Source organism: Pan paniscus, chromosome 5, assembly GCF_029289425.2.
Source record: "Pan paniscus chromosome 5, NHGRI_mPanPan1-v2.0_pri, whole genome shotgun sequence".
Classification (NCBI taxonomy): Eukaryota; Metazoa; Chordata; class Mammalia; order Primates; family Hominidae; genus Pan; species Pan paniscus.
The window spans coordinates 118,347,428-118,366,682 of record NC_073254.2 but is presented as its reverse complement, the minus strand read 5'-3'; the positions used below and the strand labels follow the sequence as shown (position 1 = coordinate 118,366,682).

Genomic DNA, 19,255 nt, shown 5'->3' with positions numbered 1-19,255 from the left:
CGGCACTGATCAAAGCCTTTATTTGCTTCTGCTCTTTCAAAGAGCAAGCTATGAATGGCAGATTAGTGCTTAATCCTCATATTCTCAACTCGTCCCATTCCAAATGTAGAGAACTAGGATTTTCTAACACTCCCAGAATGCAGAGCTGAACTACACCTGTGGTTTCCTTCAACACAATAAACTCTGACTTATCTGGTTGTCAATGGTTTATAATTGGCCATCAAATGAATGCTTACTTGTGATTCTCACTGGATAGAGCTCTCAAAAACACCTTTCTTTGTTTAAGCAAAGCCTGATATGTTTAAATAATAGCAAAGAGAAACGAACCTACAGGAAGAGGGAAAAACAGAAAGATCATCCTATTTCATTGCCTGACCAATATAGCTCTGGGGAAAATTACTGTCATGTGACCTGCTATATAGGCTTGTTTCTGACTCAGCAGTTCCTTCCATTAAAGTTTAAGTTCCTCTCAAAGCCCCACTTCTTCTCCTGTGTTGACTGCACGAAGAAAGTCCTCAGGCTGTTTCCTTTCTTCCCTTATGCAGGCAGGTAACACTAGAGAAATAGCAGACTACCAGTGTGTCTGGAGCAAAAGGGGAGGGAAGGAAGTCAGAGAGAAGGTCTGAGATAAGGGGCAAGGATGACCATGTATCACCTTGTAAAATCACAGAAAAATTGACAAGTGGGACCTAATTAAACTAAAGAGCATCTCACAGCAAAAGAAGCTATCAACAGAGTTAACAGACAACCTACAGAATGGGAGAAAACATTTGCAAACTATATATCCAACAAAGGTCTGTATCAAAAATCTACAAGGAACTTAAATCAACAAGCAAGAAACAAATAATTCAATTAAAAAATGGACAAAAGACATGCTCATTTTTTTGAGAAACTTTTCAAAAGACATTCTCAAGTGGCCAAAAAATGTATGAAAAAAAATGCTCATCAACACTAATTCTTAGAGAAATGCAAATCAAAGCCACAATGGGAAACCATCCTAACACCAGTCAAAATGGCTATTATTAAAAAGTCAAAAAATAACAGATGCTGGTGAGGCTGCGGAGAAAAGGGAACATTTTTACGCTGTTGGTAGAAATGCAAATTAGCTCAGCCACTGTGAAGAGAGGTAGGAGATTCCTCAAAGAACTTAATACAGAATTACTATTCAACCCAGCAATCCCATTACTGGGTATATATCCAAAGGAATTAAATTGTTCTACCAAAAAAATACATGCGTTTTCATGTTTATGGCAGTGCTATTCACAATAGCAAAGACATGGACTCAATCTTGGTTGCTATCAACAATGGACTGGATTAAAAAAATGGGGTACATATACACCATGGAATAGTACGAAGCCACAAGAAAGAATGAAATCATGTCCTTTGTAGCAGCATGGATAGAATTGAGGCCATTATCCTAAATGAATTCTGCAGGAATAGAAAACCCAATACTACATATTCTCACTTATAGGTGGGAGCTAAAAACTGAGTACACATGGATATAAAATTGGGAACAATAGTCACTGGGGACTACTAGAGGAAGACGTGGGCTGCAAAACTACTAATTTGGTACAATGCTTACTACCTGGGTGACAGAATCATCTATACCCCAAACCTCAGTATCACGCAACATGCCCATGTAATAAACCTGCACATGTACTCTCTGATTCCAAAATAAAAGTTGTAAAGAAAAAAAAAAGAATTTGGCTTTTCTTTTGAGAAAAATGAAGTGTCTCACTAACAGCTTGTGAGCAGGGGTGTGATGTGATCTGATTTATGTTGCAAAGGGAACACTTGGGTTGCTATGATGAGAATAGACTAGGGAGGCAAGGACAGACAAAGGGAGACCTGCCAACAATCATCCAGGTGGAAGTTACTGTGGGTGAATCATATGGAGGCGGTGGCGGTGGAGGTGGTGAGCTGTGGTTGGAGTCTGGATCTATTCAGGTAGAGCAAAGATGCTAGAAGGGTAAGGTTGTTACCGGCCAAGATAGGAAAGCCTGAGGATATAGAAAATTTGAGATGTCAATGGTCCACGCCAGTATTACAACCCGAAGGCAGGTGAAAAAAGAGAAAATTATGTTTTTCTGTTGCAAACTGAGAAGCATATGAATGGGATTCTGCTCTGTCTACTGGCAATTACAAAAGATTTTATAACTTATAAACATTAGGTTAGTCAAACTAAAGGGAAATGAAAAACAGAAATATGAGATGGAGGATAAAGAAGATATTACTTAACAGCTCTCAGATTTCAGAAACACACAGCCTAAGGCAGTGGTTCACAAACTTGTGTGCGCAGGAGAGTCATAAGGAGGGTTTGTTAAAACATAATTGCTGGCTCTTACCCTCAGAATTTCTAATTCAGTAGATCTGGGTTATCCCAAGAATATGCATTTCTAGTTTTCAGGTAATACTGATATTCCTCGTGTGGAGACCACAGTTAGAGAACAACAGGCCAAAGAATAAGTGAGTCTGAGATAAGTTTAGAACTTATCAAGAAAAGAAGCAATTTGGACCTAAACCTTGCCAATCTTTAAGGAAACTGTGGTACATATACATCATAGAATACTATGCACAATAAAAAGAATGAGATCGGCTGGGCATGGTGGCTCATTCCTGTAATTCCAGCACTTTGGGAGGCCGAGGTGGGCAGATCACAAGGTCAGGAGATCGAGACCATCCTGGCTAACAGGGTGAAACCTCATCTCTACTAAAAATAAAAAAAATTAGCCAGGAGTGGTGGCGGGTGCCTGTAGTCCCAGCTACTCAGGAAGCTAAGGCAGGAGAATGGCGTGAACCCGGGAGGCAGAGCTTGCAGTGAGCCAAGATAGCGCAACTGCACTCCAGCCTGGGCAACTGAGCGAGACTCCATCTCAAAAAAAAAAAAAAAAAAAAATGAAATCATGTCTTTTGCTGCAACATGGAAACATGGATGGAGCCAGAGGCCTTTGTCCTTAGCAATCTAACACAGGAACAGAAAGCCAGATACTGCATATTCACACTTAAAAATAGGAGCTAAATGATGAGAACACATGGACACATAGAGGGGAATAACATACACTGGGGGCCTATTGGAGGGGGGGAGGGTGGGAGGAGGGAGAAGATGAGGGAAAATAATTAATGGGTACTAGGCTTAATACTTGGGTGATGAAATAATCTGTATAACAAATTCCTGTGACACAAATTTACTGATGTAACAAACCTGCACATGTACCCCCAAACCTAAAATAAAAATGGAAAAAAAAGAAGCTTAACCCTTCACAGGAGTAATATCAGGAGCTTAGTTTTGGACAGGCTGTTCAATCTGTAAGTCTGGAGTTTGGGAGAGAAGTTTAGGCTTGAGATATTGAGAGTTGTCAGCTTATAGATGGAATTTATAATCATGAAAAATGAGAGATAGATGTGCAAAATGGTTAATAATATGAAAACAGAAAGGTGAAATAAAGATTGAGGGCAAAGAAAAAAGGATATTCAAGTCATTCTTGATTGATAAATGTTATCTAATAGCTATTCTTTTGTTGTAATAGATTTGTTGAGGCTCAAAGCAGGAAGTTTTCTTCTGTATTTCTCCTCCTCCTCAATGTGAAGTATCTGAGACTGAGATGTTATCTAACATGACCATTCTTCCACAGCTGCTGTGACATGCTACGGTTGGCTTTCCATGTCTCCAGGTTCTGCATCCACAGATTCAAGCAATAGCATATCAAAAATATTTGGAAAACAAAAACAAAATTATAGCAATTTAAAAAATACAAATAGCAAATACAGTATAACTATTTACCTAGCATTTACATGGTATTAGGTATTATAAATAACCTAGAGATAATTTAAAGTATACAGGAAGATGTGCATGGGTTATATGCAAATACTATGCCATTTTATTTCAGGGTCATAAGCATGCATGGATTTCGGTGTCTGAGGGAAGTCCTGGAACCAATCCCCTGTGGATACCGAGGGATGACTATTTCCAAAGATGGCTGCAACATTATCTCCCATTCTAAGTGCTATTCTGAATTGTGACTTTGATATCTCCCTCATTAAGAGATGGGTCTTTTCTTCCCTAAAATCTAGGCAGGGTTATGACTTGCTTGAAACCAACAAAAGGCAGTGGATGTGATACTTAGTGACTTTCCAAGTTAGGTCAGAAAATGTGTTGCAATTTTAACTTTATTTGGTGAAATACTCCTCCTAAAACCAAGAGTCTCAATATTGAAGCTTGGCCGTGGTAAGGCTGCCGTACTGTGAGGAAGCCCAAATCAGCCCATATAAAAAGATTGCATGGAGAAGCTCTGAGACTACATTAAGAGAGGAAGAGATGCCTGGCCAGTACCTGCACACACTAGATATCTGCTCTTCAACCCCAGCAATCATATCATCGAAAATGCATGCGTGATCCCAAGGCTTGCCCAGCCAAGCCTTTTCTGAATTTCCAACACACAGAAACTTTAAGAAATAATAGAGTGCTGTTGTTTTAAGCCACTGAGTTTGGGGGTATTCATTCTAATTTGGTTAATTTTTAAAACTGCTTGATCACCAAAACTGTTTTTAGTGGAAGGGGAGTAATAATAACACGTTTAATGTAAATTGAAATTTGCATTCCACCAAGAGAACATTTTAGAAAATATCACCCTATATTCACCACGTAAATTTTGTTTAGTAATTTTGTTTCCCAAAGACCAATTACTGCATGAGAGAGGATTGTACCTCAGTCAACATATATATTTATGACTCAGTACAAGTGGGTAAATTGAGATTCTCACTTATCAATCATGCTTAAGTTTGATTAGCATTAATTAGTTCCCAGAGCCTCCTCACTTGGAACAAAAATATCAAGTCCTTAATAAAGAAGTCTGGCTTCCATGCCTTGCGTGGATGGTGACCCTTCAATGGAATTAAGCAGAATTTCTACTGATCTATTTTAACTACAAGAGAGCATACCTAATTTATTTACGTGACTTATTTACGTGACTTTTCTATCTCAGACAAGTCTTCTACTCCAGAAAAATAAAAGATCAAGATCTGTCAGGAATTATTAGAAGATATTTTGCCATTTTGTACTTAACAAACTCTTAACTAGAAACTCCAAAATTTCAAGAGGAGTTTTCACAAGAGTCTTCCTTAGATTCTGGGTACGAACAATGCTGTCTGGAATCTAGGGAGCCAGAGGTTGAAAAGACAGCACTCACCTTACTTCTGCATTAAGCTGTGAATGTCTTTTGCTACTTGAAGAATAACCAGTTTTGGAAATTTCTGAGAAGAGCCACTTTGGCTCTCACAATAAGATTTCTCATAATAGGCAACATTAAAGCAATAATGCAGAGTGAAGAGAAACTCAAGAGACAAGGCTATAGAGAAATGTTCTCTATTCAAATAAAAGTCTACTTACAGAAACAGATATAGAGGAAGAAGTCTGTCTTTTCATTCCAGGGTCACTCATCCATACACATAGTTTTATTTAAGATGTATAAGCTAGCTATTCCCATATTTCTATTTCTATTTCTAGTACAGACTTCACATTTGAACTACAAATGATATGTATAACTGTCTACACAACATCTTGATTTGGATCTCTCACAAGTACTTCAACATCAACATATTCAAAACTTAAAACATGGACGAATCCTTAAATTTCACTCTCCTCCAATTTCCATATCTCAATGAATGGCACTATCGTCCAGACAGTAGCCAATCTTTTCCATCATTCTCATATTTCGTCTAATACTATTACCAATCTATTTGATCTACTTAACATTCTTACCATCTGCTAAATTATTTCCCTTTCCATTGTCACCATTGAGCACAGATTATAACAACTCTTGCTTGAACTGCTGTAGTGATCGGGATTCTGTATTTCAGGCAAAACAAATCAGCTCTGGGTAATTTACTCAGAAAAATCATATAAAGATAATGGGTAGGTCACCGATGACTGGAGAACACTGGTGAGGTCATTTTAGGATATAAAAAAAAATACATGGGAAATAAGACTGCAGATAACAAAGCCAAGGTCATTTCCTTCAGAGTTACAGTTCAGTTTGGGATCATTTGACGGTCAAGATTGGGAAATAGGACCATCTCCCAGCCATCAGGGAATGGACATATCTGACTCACTTTGGCTTTAGATTCACCTAATGGTTGTCTCGTCCAACTTAGAAGCAGATCTTGATCTTGGGTGACAAAAGCCATATTAGTCTCATAAACATCAACTTAGTTTCTATGGTAGATTAAAGGTAACCTCAAATTATTTGCGTCTTCCTTCCCCTTGAGAACTGAAACAAGACAAGGAAGCCTACTCTCACCACTTCTATTCAACAAAATACTGGAGTGCTAGCCAGAGCAATTAGGCAAGAGAAAGATATAAAAGCATCCAAATAGAAAAAAAAAAAAAGTCAAATTATCTCTTTTCATGGACGATACAATTCTATATTTAGAAAACCCTAAATACTCCACCAGAAGGCTCCTGGAACTGGTAAAGGACTTTAGCAAAACTTCAGGATAAAAATCAATGTATATAAATCAGTGGCATTTAGTAGCATTTCTATATACCAATAACACTGAAGCTGAGAGCCAAATCAAGAATACAATCCCATTTACAATAGCTACAAAAAAGTAAAATACCTAGGAATACATTTAACCAAGGAGATGAAAGATCTGTATAAGGAGAACTACAAAGCACTGCCAAAAGAAATCATATATGACACAAACAAATGGAAAAACATTCCATGCTCACAGACAGGAAGAATCAATGTTGTTAAAATGGTCAATAATGCCCAAAGCAATCTACAAATTCAATACCATTCCTATCAAACCAACATCATTTTTCACAGAATTGGCAAAAACTATTCTAAAAATAATATGAAACCAAAAAAGAGCCAAATAGCCAAAGCAATCCTAAGCAAAAAGAAAAAAGCCAGAGGCATCACATTACCTGAATTCAAAGTATAATATAAGGTTACAGTAACCAAAACAGTATGGTACTGATACAAAAACAGACACATAGGCCAATGAAACAGAATAAAGATCCTGGAAATAAAGCCACACACCTCAGTAATCTAATCTTTGATGAAATTGACAAAAATAAGCAAGGGGGAAAGGACTGTCTATTCAATAAATGATGCTGGGATAACAGGCTAGTCATATGTAGAAGAATAAAGCTGGTTCCCTACCTTTAACCATAGAAAAAATTAACTCAAGATGGATTGAATATTTACATGTAAGACATCAAACTATAAGAATCCTAGAAGAAAACCCAGGAAACATCATTCTGAACATTAGCCTTGGGAAAGAATTTATGACTAAGTCCTCAAAAGCAATTGTAACAAAAACAAAAATTGACAAATGGAGCCTAATTAAACTAGACAGCTTCCGCACAGTAAGAGAAACTATCAACAGAATAAACATACAACCTACAGAATGGGGGAAAACATCTGCAAACTACAAATCTGACAAAAGCCTAATGTCCAGATCTATAAGGAATTTAAACTATTGAAAACGCAAAAAATAAACAACCCTGTTAAAAAAAAGTGGGCAAAAGACATGAACAGACACTTCTCAAAAGAAGACATATAAGTGGCCAACAAACTTATTAAAAATGCTCCTCATCACTAATCATTAAAGAAATGCAAATCAAAACCACAATGAGATACCATCTCACACTAGTCAGGATAGCTATTATTACAAACTCAGAATACAACAGATGTTGGCAAGTTTGCAATGAAAAGGGAATGCTATACACTCCTGGTGGGAATGTAAATTAGCTCAGCCATTGTGGGAAGCAGTTTGGCGATTTCTCAAAGAACTTAAAACAACTATCATTTAACCCAGCAATTCCATTACTGGGTATATATCCAAAAGAAAACAAATCATTCTACCAAAAAGATACATGCATTTGCATGTTCATCGCAGCACCATTCACAATAGCACAGACATGGAATCAACCTAGTGCCCATCAATGGTGGATTGGATAAAGAAAATGTGGTACATATACACAACGGAATATTACGTAGCTACAGAAAAGAATAAAATCATGTCCTTTGCAGCAGCATGGATGCAGCTGGAGGCCATTATCCTAAGCAAATTAACCCAGGAACAGAAAACCAAATACTGCTTGTTCTCACTTACAAGTGGGAGTTAAACATTGGATACTCATAAAGATGGGAGCAGTAGACACCGGGGACTACTAGATGAGGAAGGGAGAAAATGGGGTAAGTGTTGAAAAACTGTTGGGGACTTTTCTCAGTATCTGTGTGATGGGATCATTTATAACTCAAACCTCAGCATCATGCATATACCCAGATAACAAACTGCACATGTACAGCATGAATCTAAAATAAAAGTTGAAAAAGAAAAAGATTAAATTAAAAATTAAAGATTATTTTCTTCTCCTTTAGAGGTGTGTGGTCTAAATCCTCTTCCCATGAATCTAGGCTGGCTTCTCTGAGTGCTTTAATTCCTGTTTTGCAATTTCTAGACTCAAGTCTTTAAAAACTGGAAGCACTTACTTATTGTTTTTTGGAGCATTCACTCTTAGAACCTCAAGGCTAGCATCCTGTTAGAAGCCCAAGCTATATGGAAAGGCACTGAAAGATATAATATGTCCTCTAGGGGAGAGGAAAAGATCAAAAGATTGATAGGTGACTGGATGGATAGATAGATAGATAGATGGATGGATAGATAGATAGATAAACAAAGGCAGCAGATATGTAATATCTTGGAAGGAGATCTTCCAGATGCAGCTACTCTAATTACCACCATGCGAATCAGAGAACGGCCCAGCTGAACAGTCTTGCATCATTTGTCCTTAAGTTTCTTCTATCTTCTGTACTGTAGCCAGTTATTTGTCTTAAAATATATTTATATCATATTACCATGGTTAGCACTTTTCAATAGCTTCTCAATGCTTTCAGTATCAAAATCAAAATCTTCAAACATTATCTTCAATGTCCTGAATGATATATCCCCACTATCTACCCCACTCTTTGACCTACAGTTACATTTACTAAGTTCCTCCAATATGCCATACTTCAACTCAGAATCTTCATATCTGCAGTCCCCTCTACTAGAAGCCCTTCTTCCATTTATTGGGCTTTTCTCTAGTTAACTCTTACTCATTTTTCAGTTTCAAATATCAGTTTCTCGTGAAAACCTTCCCATGTTCCCCAGGCTAGATCTGTCTCCCATAGCTCCTATATTTCTCCAACAGAGCAATCATATATTAATTAAATAATCCGTCATGAAAAAGATATTATCATTTATCTTTTTTTGCTAGAAATGCAAGATGTAACAGATCAAGGACTGTACATCTTGTTTTTCATTATATTCATGTTGCCTTGCACCATTATTTGCACATGATAGACATGCAATAAATATACTTCTCAGACTTCAAATGTGCAGATGAATCACCTGGAGGTCTTGTTAAAATGCAGATTTTGACTCAGTAGGTCTGGAATGGGGTCTCAGAATCAAGTCTCTGTTTCTAACAAGCTCCTAGATGATGCCATTGCTGTTGGTTCTGTGGACCACTCTGAATAGCAAGGCTATATAAGAATCATAATTAAGTCCTGTGGGTAACATGGAGTAACCAATTGGGATTAGTTAATATTTTAAACCTGTGCTATCATTTTAATTTGGTTCAATTAATTTCAACAAACAATTATTGAGCCAGCTATTTCCCAGGATAGGTTAAACATGAATAAGATATGGTCAGTGCACTCAGAAAGATTACAGTATAATGGGCATAACTAAAATATAAACAAATCAATGTGGAAAATGTACTATAATAAAAGTAGAACATAAAGATGTATTTGGGCACAAAAGAGGAAGTTCTCAACTCAAATTGGGGAGCTCAGGAAATTTGAAACTCATTGGTAATTTACCACAACTGTAAACCACTGTGCTGTTTTGTTTTGTTTTGTTATCCTATGTATGTCCACCTGAACTGAGGTATTAGAAAATTAGTGACTTCAATAATTAGCCTGACTTCCATATTCCATTTTCAGAATGAGTTATGAAACAGTTTAGTCCTCTTGTGTACTATGGGAAGCATGTTTGTTTGTTGTCTTTTACTTGTTTCTGATGTCTGTTTATCTCTTTCATTTTCTGGATCAAGTTGCTGTACAATCTGTCATTTCTATCTTCAACTTGGTAAATCCTTTCCAGTCTTTATAGTTAGATTTGAATTAGAAAACAAAATGTGCTAGAAAAAGCAATAAGAGAGTGATGAAGATGGGCAGAGACTTGGGTGGAGACCTTGATTCAGTAGTTTGGTCTTTCAAGGAGAAATAATTATCTTTCTTCTTGCTTGGATGTTTATGCAATGGGATGAACCTTTTTAAAAATTAGAGGCAGGGTTTCCCTCATTCAAAAGTTGGGGTACAGAACCTCATTTCAATGTTTGTGTGTACCCTTAGCTTTATCGCCCTAACATTCCCCTGGGCTTCTCTAGGGAATAATTATCACTCTTTTAAGTTCTTCATTTTCCAGCATAAAACCTTCTTTAACCGCTTTTAAAACATTTCTCATGAGAGGAAGCTAATTAGATACACCCTTCTGGTTATTATTTAATCATTATTTTTGGAGCACCCAAAATGTTCTAAGTATAAGCAATTTCTAGCACCAAATCCTTATTCAGAAATTAGTTATTTCTTAATTTGGGCCATTGAAACCGCATTGCTTATCCCATTTATTAATATTTATTAGCACCCGCAAAGGGCAAGGTGCTCACCTTTTTTGAGAACATAGAACCACCATAGTTCCTTTCCTGTGAGGGCTCTTTGTGCCTTGCCTCATCTTGCTTTTCCAGTCAAACCAATGTGTTACTTCAAAATAATCTCTTTGACCCAAGTTTGTACGAAACACTTTCCTCTCCTTTCACATGCATCTACTAGATTTTTGTTGCCCATGAATGAAATTTAAATTCATTTGCATTTCAAGCATTTATTTAATTTTTTCCTGCTATTTCTGCAACAGTGAAGCCATTTCCTAAAATTCATGCCTTTTTCAGAATGTCTGCTACTTAAATGAGAAGTAAAAAGAGGGAAAGATACCTTCAGGCTTGGATTTTTGTGTCTACTCATATCCCTCTGGCTAGAAATCCACTTTCCCTAAAGTTGTGATGGCAGCTATTTAGCTTAGGAGTCAGTGATGACATGTGTTTATACAAGATATGTGTCTTAGGAAAGCAACACGCCTCTGTTCAGAAGAATCAGCACATTTTCACCTTCTACTTTCCAAAATGCAGCCACAGCACTCAGCTCTAAGGGTCTCCTGTGTTCAGGAAAGTAGAGAGAATAGTTGCTCCAGCTAGAAATGTAGATCATATTCTCAGAGGTTGAATATTACTACAATTACTTTTTTCCAGTTTATGTTTCCATTTCAATGATAATACATATATAATTCTGAATGATCTGCCTGACAACCTTATAACTAGATCCTGCCCATAGGATGTCAGTGCCAGTTATGATTTATGTTGATGAATAGATTGGTGCCCATTGCTTTCAAAAGGGATAGAATTTAATTTTAAGCCTATGGTGTTAAACAAGTACTGCCACTACGATTAATGCTGGGTGGCTAACTGATGTGCATGTATATTCTTAAAGATGCAAGAATTATCCAACTTGAGCAACCTTGGTTAATTAAAGGCATGGACCCTGAGAAAGACACTCCGGTATTCTAATTCAAGTTCTGTCAATTTACTAGCACATTCGCTGTTTCGAAAATCTCTTTGCATTTGTGAACTTCGGTTTCCTCACGTATGAAAGGAGGTTTACAAAAGAGCTACTACGACTATAGGAGTGCAGTAAAGATTCAGATAATGCATGGGTGCTTATCTGGTGCATAACGGGTATTTAGGAAGTGATAGCTAAAATTATTATTATATTTTGTCCCATAAATCAATTTAAGTTCAGCACCTTCTGCACTAATTTTTTTCCCTCTGAAGATGGGGAGATGCTTAAACCCATGGGCATAATTTTTGAAATAGAACTGACTTCCGATGAGTATCATAAAGCTACTGGCCATATATCTTGTTTAATACAGTGTATTATCTACTTTCAATATAGGTCTCCATTATTATTACTTGAATACTGTGACAACTGTTACCCCTATTAATACTTCTGGAGATTTCTGAAAGTGGTAGGAATATAGAAACCCAATGGAAGAATGAAAACCAAAGAAATCAAGAATAGTTACCTGCAGAGTGAAGAATGAGTGGTACTCACACTGGTTTACTATATTTATCTCACTATTACATTCTATGTGGTCCCAAACTAGTTCTCTCATTCACACAGGCAGCAAGAAATTCTTCACTAGTCCTAATAAAATAAAAGACAAAATTGCAGGGGAAAGATATATCAAGACAGTAATCTATTGGTTTAGATAGATCAAATGCCAGACTATATTGTTTATGGGAAATAAGTGTTATCCCTACTCCTCACACTTTGCTATTTTCTGAAATGGATCCATTTTGAGATGTGATTTTTCCCCCAAGTTAGTCCAGTTGGATTCCATCTATCATAATTGTGATGAATAGCAAGTGATTTGTTTCATTACATTTTTAATGGCTGTAGTGGGAACATTGGAGCTATTACATGAAAAGCTGTGGTTGTGTTGTTGAGAAGCTTCCAAGGATAGAATTTTCTCTTCACTCTTTGTTTTTGCAATAGGCTGTCTTGCTCCAACAGGGATGCACAGTGAGTTTTAAATCCTTTTCCGCTTGACTTGAGGGAATTTGCTTTTGTATCTGTATGTCATTGAAAAGTCCAGTATGCAGGCACTTTCCAGCCAGCCAGGACATGAAAATGGCATAAGCAACATAAGTGCTGGAATTGATGTAAAAAATTACCATTCCTGATAGATAACAATGGAGCAAATACATTTTATAAAGTAACATACACATCTGAAAAATGACTACAATTCTCATGAACCTCTTTATTTGGTCCAATACCAACTTTTATATCTGAGGGTCTCTTTTATAAATCAGTAAAAAGCTGAGTGGAGCTGGCCTCGGAGAAGACAAGATGCATAGGATCTTGAAAAGCATTTGTATGATATATTCATGAAGGGGCTAAGGCTGCCTTATGTCTTTCATGCCAAGCATAATCTTAAACAAGTTTCGACCTTAACTTAAAGATATTTTAATGTATCCATTTGACTCACAAACTCAAGCTCATATTAAATTCAAAATAAAACCCCTCAAAGCTCAGTTTCTAAAACACATCAAGTAAGATTTTATACATTTTTTAATTAATCCAGATGTCATCAAAGGTAATTCTTAATTAGCTGACTGTCTACCCTTGAATCAATGACAATGGTGGTTACCAACAGCGGGGGAACAAGACAGGCCTTGTTACCTCTGGGTCATTTAAAAGGTGATTTCAATATTCTCAGTAACTTTCATTCCTAAGGGTAGAATGCTGCTGTAACTCAGACATTGGAAAACGATGACCTTTTTGAATACAGCTTAATTGTAATCACTTCCTTAGTAGTTTAAACTTTTTAACTAACCTACAAGCATACCCAAAAGTTGCTAACAAATATTTACCAGAAATTCAAGAATGAAGACAATTTACTGGAATCATCTTGAATTTAATAGTCTTTGTTATCCTAAAGCCTATAGTGCTTTCCTGTGGATTATTTCATCTGTGTTAACACCATCCTTGGAAAATTTGTAGGAAGGCTGGTCTTGCCTTAGTTTTAGAAATGGGAGAGAGGATACAAAGTGGGTGACTAACTCAAGCCTATGCAATGTCAGGACATAGACCCCACACTTTCAGCCTGTTCTGTGCCCTTAGACCTGCCCATGATAAATGTGCCTAGTGGGCACCTCTCTTCCTTTGAAAACATGCATATTCATGTGTTTGAAGTCAACCAAGACTATTGACATGGACTACAATGTGTTGAAAAGAAGGGGCAGCTAAAAAGAATGATAAAGGCACTTGAAAGAAAAAAATGTAATAATTGAAATGTCTTCTATCTTAAGAGAGAGGGAAAGAGAAAGAGAGAGATAATAGATAGACCATATATGAAGCAAAGAAAACAAGAAAATAAACATAAAATGAAAAATGCAATTGATTTTGTATCTTCAAATGCTTAACTTACAGGATGGGAGAACACACAATTTAGCTTGTTTGGGTTTAGTCCTCCTAATATATTCTACAGAGTAATTTATTTTCAGGAGAAGCCTCACTGCAGTGCCCCTATTATGATAATGGGAATTTATGCACATGAGTATTTGTGATCACATCACAGAGCAGTTTTTGGAAGAACTATGGGGGAAGGGGAAAATTAACATTATAAAAATACAGATGAAGGCTTAAAAAAACCTCTATACTCTCAATCTATCACTTTATCTACGCGCACACACACACACACACACACACACACACACACACACACACACAATTCCATGGTGAATTATCTTATTTGGGCTGAGTGCTTCTCTAGTGAAGAACAAAACTTGTGAGTAAAAAGCGGCATAATGCATCAAATGCTTGCATGGATTTGTTGATGAGAAGGTCGCTGCCCCTGAGATTGGAAAACATAGCTCCAGCAGCCCCAGACCTCTCTGACCACATTCACTTTGCTTACTCAGGAGCAGACAATGACAGGCAGGGAGTTAGGGGGAGGGGATGAATCAAAGCCCCTCTAACTCCTTGTCTCTCTGCTAGAATTGCTGTCAGCCTGGTGAGCTGACATCAAGTACAGGATCAATCCAGTAGACACAAGATGAAAATGTAAACAGGGAAAAGCTCTCTGTGTGCTCTCTCTCTCTCTCTTTCTTCCATCTCTTTCTCTCTATCTTTTTACACAAAATCCAGACATTTCAGAGCGTAGGTGTTTTTTCCTGTCATGAATGAAGAATGCTCAGCACTCAAAGTCACTTAACAGTAGGATCATCTTTAGAGCACAGTCACACAGCTTTTAATAAATTGTGTACGGCGATTTCAAGATTGTGTTATAGAGTGTGCCAATATCACTACACACAGTAGATCACTCCAAATACGAATACCTGTGGGGAAAATTATGGCAAAGTCACAGCTTGAGTACATTATTGAAAATAAAGCTTATTGAAGTTGCTGAACTAATAGGTCCATGCACCAAAGTTTATGGGCACAAGTCAGCTGTCACTGAGTAGGCTAAGGGAGACATAATATTCTAGTCATTTCTCTGGTGGAAGGAACATTAGCTTATTCTCTCCCTTAATTGATATTCTGCAACTGAATCAAGCACTGCTGATTGCTGACCAGCTCACACGTTCCCCATATGTCTCCAGATTGCTAAACTCAGAAATGTGAGACTGCATCGCTGAGTTAGTTTGAGGACAGCCAACCTCAAGAGTGGTTACTGGACCATTTGTTCCTATAAAAAAACAGATGAAAATCAGGGTATGGAAAAATGTGCATTTTCACAATGTTCTATTAAACCTATTGGCTCATATTTGGGACACAATTAAAGGATTAAACCTGATTTTACTAGATAAACGTATTTAAAAGGTTTAAGTTTCCCAGATCAGATGAAATATACTGTGCAAGAATTTTCTTTTCTTTTTCTATTTCTGTCCCTTGGTATAAATTCCCGTACTTATTTCTTTATAAGTAGTGAAACAAATTGTGGACACCGTTAGCAAAGTTAACCATATGTTAGAATAACTTGCTTGTTTTATTGTTTATTAAAAATTGAGTTGCTAAAGGTAAAAAAAACATAGTGCAGAATATCCTATTATCACCATCTTGGAGTCAAGAGCTAAAATTACTTCTTCAACCACAAATAAAAATATGTTAATTTTTTTGTTTTAGGAAAAACTATCAAATATTACTATAATACCAAAAACAACCTAAAATGCAAGTTATTAATTTAAGGCAATATCAGTGTGTATTCCCATGTGCTCTTTTAGCATATTAATTGTCCCAACAACCATATAGCACAAGGTATTTTTAATTTACATTTTACAGATGAAAAAGCGGAGATTTTAAAAGAGGTCAATATCTTGATCACTGTCTCACAGCCCATCTGAGGAAGAGTTTGGTCTTGAACTCAGGCAGGCTGTCTTATATCAGACCTCAAGTCTTAACTTTCTGTTATATCCATCCTTCAGTAACATTATATACATTATAATTATTGAATTTGGTCATATGTTCCATGTATTTTCACCATCAAAAATGTTTACTTAAAAAGGATAATAAGCCCAGTCGCGGTGGCTCACATCTGTAATCCGAAAGCTTTGGAAAGCCGAGGCAGATGGACCCCTAGAGGCCAGGAGTTCAAGACTATCCTGGATAACATACCAAGACACTATTGCTACAACAAATTTTTAAAAATTAAAAATTAGCCAGTGCACACCCGTAGTCCAAGCTACTCGAGAGGCTGAGGTGGGGGGCTCTCCTGAGCCCAGTAGTTTGAGGTTATAGTGAGCTATGATTGTGTTACTGCACTCCAGCCTGAGCAACAGAACATGATCTTGTCTCTAAAAATAAATATATAAACACATAAATAAATAATATAATAAAATAGGAGAATGGGTATAATATTTTAAACTCTTAAATCTTTTAAAATGGACTCTATCTGAACTTGCTGTTGTAACAAACTGAAAAGTAACATCTATAAAATTTATTTATTGTGACCAGACTAACGAATATGGAGAAACCCCATTTCTACTAAAAATACAAAATTAGCCAGGTGTGGTGGTGCACACCTGTAACCCCAACTACTTGGGAAGCTGAGGCAGGAGAATCTCTTGAACCTGGGAGGCCGAGGTTGCAGTGAGCCAAGATCACATCATTGCACTCTAGCGTGGGCAAGAAGGGTGAAACTCAGTCTCAAAAAAATAAAATAAAAAAAATAAAAAAACATATATATATATATATATATATATAGAGAGAGAGAGAGAGAGAGAGATAGTGAAAAAGAGACACACTGTTTTATTAACCTAATTTTTCTTACTTAAAAAAAAGCCAGATGATTCTAGATTAGTCATGATAATTAGGAGTGTCACTTATGTTTACATGGTTACTAAGTGTAAATCATGGTAAACTGCTGATGACTTGCAAGTAGCTAAGATATGATGGATCATGGTGTGACTAGCTTTGAGATCTAGATTTTTGTTTGGGAATATTTCAAAAATAAAGAATATGGCTTTCCCAAAGGAGTTATAACATCTCTTTGATTTAATCAGTTGGCATTATTTGCATTATGCTCTCAGAGAAAGAATTCTCTAGTTTCACTCATCTAGAGAAAACAATAATATTCTTGATATTTTCAGTAGTGAAGAAAATCATCATTTTCTTCATGGGAACCATTTGGTGAATACTGCAAATAATTTCTCAGCAAAATATGATTCATTAAGGTAATCTTAAAATAAAGATGAAAACAAACAACAAAGCAAAAGAGATCTTATATAATTTAATAATCTCAGTACCTAATCATACACAACATTAACCTCTGCTTCTTATTAAAATAAAAAAGAAAGAGCTTCTACATTCATGGTGTCCCCAGAAAACAGAATAAATTGTTCTAAAATATTTTGAAGGAATTCAAGAGATACAAATTCCTTCATGTAGTTTTTAGTCTTGTGCTGTTCTTGCCATCATTCCCCTTCACCATGATGAGATGGGGGTCATGAGACTCGCTCACTTGTTTCACACAGTGGCGTTTGAACAGAGCTATCACTTACTGCATGTTTGCTCTGTGTCTTAAAGAAATAAAACAGAGAAATGAGTAAAGTTTTGATACCACCAGAGCCTACTGAGAAGCAAATCATATTCTCAGGTCTAGAATGAAGTCTTACTGAGTGTTGGTGAAGGAAAAAAAAGTAAGTGTCGAAAAAAAAGAGATTTCCAGAATTTTCTTATTAGGCGGACAGCTGAAACAGAGTCAAGGAAAGTGATTCCAAAGTGCTGCTTCATATGAAGAACTCCCATTCTACTCATCATTTAAACAGATAGTACACAATTCTATCCCTTCTAGCATTCCCAGTAAATATAGCCTCCAACTTACCAATGGGTTTTCTTACAAAAATTCATTTGTTAGATGGTGATGTGGGATCCCGAATGCCCTTTCCCAAAGAATCAATGTTACAAATCATTGTTGGTTTTAAAGCTGGTCCACCAACGTCTGTTAAAAAAAAAAAATATATTCTTCAGCTGTACTAGTGTGGACTGCTGGGGACTTGGAATGGAGATCTCTGAAGTCTGAGAACTGGGATGGGGATAATTCATTTTGCACAGGAAAAGGAAAGAGCAAGAGACTTTCTTTCCCTTTTCTTGGGCACAAGGTAGCTCACAGATATGGTGACCATGGGTTCTGAATTTAACATTAGGGCACATGGCCCAAAAAGATTTTTTTTTCTATGACAAAAATAAAATTGAAAAATAAAAACTTTTCCTCCCAGAATATTCTTCTGATATATGGGGATAGTTTTAGAAATCAGTACTATACAAGTAGATTTAAATCCAGTAGATTTAGATGCTCTATAATCACAACATTCTGAAGAGAGAAAGGTGGTTGGTTTTTGTTCGTTTTGATTTGTTTTGAAAGCCCAGAAAGAAGCAGGAACCAGGAGGCTGTTACAGTTGACCAGAAGAGAGACGATGGGGCCTGAAATAAAGTCAAGCCAGATGGGACAGAGAAGAAAGAGCAGACCAATTTAAGATGGACTGCAAGAGGTGAAAATATCAAAAATTATTTTTTTGGCATTAGCAAGAAGGAGGAGGTTGTATGCCCCAGAAAGGCGATTGGGTGGAAGGACTGGGAAAAGGGAGGAGGGGATGGATCAAGATCGGTGATGAAAGAAAAGGAACCAACGAGCAGAAAAGAAAATGAGCCTGCTCTTGGTCAGTTCTCTCAGGCCATTCTTACTTTATACAGCTCTCGTCTTTTCCACACTTTGGACTTTACTGATTCTCTAAAAAGCACTACGATTTTAACAGTGTAATCCATGAGAGTAGCACATAGTTTACTTGGGAGAGGAGCCATTACAGAGGACCTATAAAAATGCCAGGTAGTATGCTGGATTTTTTTCCTTGCTTTTCATTTGATCTCCACAACCATCCTATGAAAGAACTGTAGTCCTTTTATTATAAATGTGATAACAGAAAATCAGAAAGGTAAAGGAACTTGATCAAGGTAGTAATTAAGCTGGCATTGAAGACAGATCTTCATGACACTAGCATCAGTATTTTTTGAATCACTTTATCCTGTTACCTTGTGTGTCCATGAGTCATGTCTCAATTTAATTCAATTCAGTCAATTCAGTCATAAATTC

General features: G+C 36.7%; 1 long non-coding RNA gene across 13 annotated transcripts in view; it reads right to left on the bottom strand.

The window, feature by feature from the left end:
• Nucleotides 1–19,255, bottom strand: part of LOC100992117 (uncharacterized) — an 843,804-nt gene that overhangs the window by 145,134 nt on the left and 679,415 nt on the right. Inside the window, exon 10 of one of the 13 annotated variants that reach the window (XR_010112489.1) lies at nt 17,989–18,105. The exons of 11 other annotated variants lie outside the window; for them this stretch is intronic. This is a non-coding gene — a long non-coding RNA (uncharacterized LOC100992117). Of the gene's footprint in view, nt 1–12,186; nt 12,309–17,988; nt 18,106–19,255 lie in introns of all 13 variants that reach the window. One more of the 13 variants, XR_010112488.1, reaches the window with a different exon arrangement.